Genomic DNA, 4,179 nt, shown 5'->3' with positions numbered 1-4,179 from the left:
GGACATAACTAGTACTACAGGGACATAACCAGCACTACAGGGACATAACTAGTACTACAGGGACATAACCAGTACTACAGGGACATAACTAGTACTACAGGGACATAACCAGTACTACACGGACATAACAAGTACTACAGGGACATAACTAGTACTACAGGGACATAACTAGTACTACAAGGACATAGCCAGTACTACAGGACATAACCAATACTACAGGGACATAACTAGTACTACAGGGACATAACTAGTACTACAGGGACATAACTAGCACTACACGGACATAACAAGTACTAACGGGACATAACTAGTACTACAGGGACATAACCAGTACTACAAGGACATAGCCAGTACTACAGGACATAACCAATACTACAGGGACATAACTAGGTTATGTCCCTACAGTACTGGTTATGTCCCTGTAGTGCAGTACTACAGGGACATAACTAGCACTACACGGACATAACAAGTACTACAGGGACATAACTAGCACTACAGGGACATAACCAGTACTGTAGGGACATAACCAGTACTACAGGGACATAACTAGCACTACACGGACATAACAAGTACTACAGGGACATAACTAGCACTACATAGACATAAACAGTACTGTAGGGACATAACCAGTAGGGGGGGCTTCTACACAAAGAATTGATTTATCTTAGCCTAAATGAAACTTTTAACCCGAAAGTATTCACAACTTAAAATAACCCAAGTGTAAGCTCAATAACGGAACACATACTGAGTGATGTACATGCGCTATGACAATCACAGGGTTCGAACCCCTAATTTTAACGTTGTAATTCCTCAAGTTTACCACTGGGCCATAGGGGTAGAGCCTAGTGTTAGCTCAATAACGAACCTCGTAGTAAGTGGTGTACTTGCGCTATGACAATCACAGGGTTCGAACCCCTAATTTTAACGTTGTAATTCCTAAAGTTTACCACTGGGCCATAGGGGTAGAGCCTAGTGTTAGCTCAATAACGAACCTCGTAGTAAGTGGTTGTGTATAAACGTTGATTTTGACGTGTGCCCAGTTTTCCATTTCGAACGTTTCGTTTACATGGTTGAACCATATCCATCTGAAGTTTATGAATACCTAATGCATCCAGGTCTTTTGTGGTGAGTCAGCAGCAGTGAATTAGTTGAACGATTTTGAAGGGAGTTTCTAAAGACTATTAATTCACGTTGTATGTTTGTTCGTCTGCAAATCCTTCGACAGTTTCGGAGGAGCAGGACCAATCTTGGCAGGTGGACTCGGGGTGGTTCAGTGGGTATCCTTATTTGTGTGGCGTATATAAAACCATCCCAGATGTTCACTCGCTCGCGGAGTCAAACTTGGCACACGTGCTCCGGTACCACAGTCCTTCCCAGGTAATGTTCCCCTTGGGGTAGCTATACCAGTAATGGGGATAATGGAGGTGCTTGATTGGTACATTGGAGCCTCTATTGATCATGAGGCAGAATAACTGGACTGATTGTCTCACTTATAACGCATCCACAGCCCGTTACGTTAACTTTTACATAGAAAACAAGGAAGTTAAGCCTACATTTTCTAGATTTAGTCCACGCTTGCCTAGAAAGGGTATTTAAATGTTTTTACCCAACTTTGTTGATTTTCCAAGGTCTTTCGGTGGGTCAGCGGCAAGCTTGCGGACTTAAAACACTAAATAAGATCCGGATATATATTTCTCGCGGTAGGCAAAGCGCAACTAGCCCATTGTGTATCTTTGAGCTAAAATATACAAACAAACATTCCAGAGTTATACTCCATTTTAAAACCAAATAGGTCTAGAATTATCAAAGGGGGATTTCAACAAAAAGAAACAACATTTGTGAGAATATTCTTTTAAAACATAAAACAGTTTAATAAAAAAACAGCAAAATGTAACTTTCTGTATTGTTTACTAGTTTCATGTGAGTTCTGTTACAGCTACGTGGTTGACCTCTGAACTACAACTGTTTGATGGATTTGGCTAACTTCATATTTACAACTGATGAATATTGTTGGTTTCATATTAACAACAGATAAACATTGTTGGTTTCAGGTGAATAAGTTAAAAATACTGTTGGTTTCAGATAAATAACTGATGAATATTGTTGGTTTCATATTAACAACTAATGAATATTCTTGGTTTCATATCAACAAGTAATTAATATTGTTGGTTTCATATCAACAAGTAATTAATATTGTTGGTTTCAGATTTATAACTGATGAATATTCTTGGTTTCATATTAACACTGATGAATATTCTTGGTTTCATATCAACAAGTAATTAATATTGTTGGTTTCAGATTTATAACTGATGAATATTGTTGGTTTCATATTAACAACTAATGAATATTCTTGGTTTCATATCAACAAGTAATTAATATTGTTGGTTTCATATCAACAAGTAATTAATATTGTTGGTTTCAGATTTATAACTGATGAATATTCTTGGTTTCATATTAACAACTGATGAATATTCTTAGTTTCAGATTAACAACTAATGAATGTATTGGTTTCAGTTTAATAACTGATGAATATTGTTGGTTTCAGACTAACAACTGATGAATATTGTTGGTTTCAGATTAACAACTAATGAATATTGTTGGTTTCAGATTAATAACTAATGAATATTCTTGGTTTCATATTAATAACTAATGAATATTATTGGTTTCATATTAATAACTAATGGATATTGTTGGTTTCATATTAATAACTAATGAATATTATTGGTTTCATATTAATAACTAATGAATATTATTGGTTTCATATTAATAACTAATGGATATTATTGGTTTCATATTAATAACTAATGGATATTGTTGGTTTCATATTAACATCTGATAAACATTGTTGGTTTCAACTCTTGGGTGGATGTGGATGGTCTCTGATCCTTAACTTTTCATACACTTGGCAGGTTTTCGAACCACAACTGTGTGACGGTTGATGACAGATTTGTAAACATTTCATTGGTTTTAGAAACCACAACTATCTCATTGATCTGGCTAGTGCCACTCTGTATTAAACAAGCTTATAATTACAAACCAGTATCTAGACTTTTAAGGAGAAGAACTGGCTAACAGTAACAAGGTAACGTTAACCTTTGTCAAGGATTCGGTAGCTTGTATATAACCACTATTCTGGTAAGAATAATACGTTCATTATCACGATGAGAAACGTCTGAAGTAAGTAAATACAACACTGCACGTAAATATTATACTAGTTAGCTCACTAACCCCCTTATAGCGTAGTGGACGCGTCTGTTCACCGACAGAAATAACAGATATGAAAATCTACATGTATATTTTAAAGATGCTGTTGTAGCCTGTCCGCTCGAAATGAGAACGTCAATTTGACACAACATAATTTCATCTAAAAATAGGTTATACAGATCATTTTAACCTGAAATCCACGAGCAATATTACTCATAAGACCGTACATAAACTTCTACTATTAAAGCTAAACTAGTGCACGTGGGCTGATACAGGCCTTGGTAACCATGGTAACTTCATAACGATTATCCCCTGACGTTTCAGTCTGTATTTATTTTGTTTTCTAAAAGAGTCAGAAACAAGAAATCTACAACCTTATGTTGATTACAAGAAAACAATGGAGTTACATACTTTACACAAACTTGTACGTGTAAACCTGTCTTTACTTAACTTCAAACTTGTACGTGTAAACCTGTCTCTACAGAACTTCAAACTTGTACGTGTAAACCTGTCTTTACTTAACTTCAAACTAAGAAATCACTTTACACAAACTTGTACGTGTAAACCTGTCTTTACAGAACTTCAAACTTGTATGTGTAAACCTGTCTTTACTTAACTTCAAACTAAGAAATCACTTTACACAAACTTGTACGCGAAAACCTGTCTTTACAGAACTTCAAACTTGTACGTGTAAACCCGTCTTTACTTAACTTCAAACTTGTACGTGTAAACCTGTCTTTACTTAACTTCAAACTTGTACGTGTAAACCTGTCTTTACTTAACTTCAAACTTGTACGTGTAAACCTGTCTTTACTTAACTCCAAACTTGTACGTGTAAACCTGTCTTTACAGAACTTCAAACTTGTACGTGTAAACCTGTCTTTACAGAACTTCAAACTTGTACGTGTAAACCTGTCTTTACAGAACTTCAAACTTGTACGTGTAAACCTGTCTTTACTTAACTTCAAACTAAGA

This window comes from Limulus polyphemus, unplaced genomic scaffold (genome assembly GCF_000517525.1).
Source record: "Limulus polyphemus unplaced genomic scaffold, Limulus_polyphemus-2.1.2 Scaffold8059, whole genome shotgun sequence".
NCBI classification, from domain to species: Eukaryota; Metazoa; Arthropoda; class Merostomata; order Xiphosura; family Limulidae; genus Limulus; species Limulus polyphemus.
Note: the sequence above shows the minus strand (reverse complement) of the source record.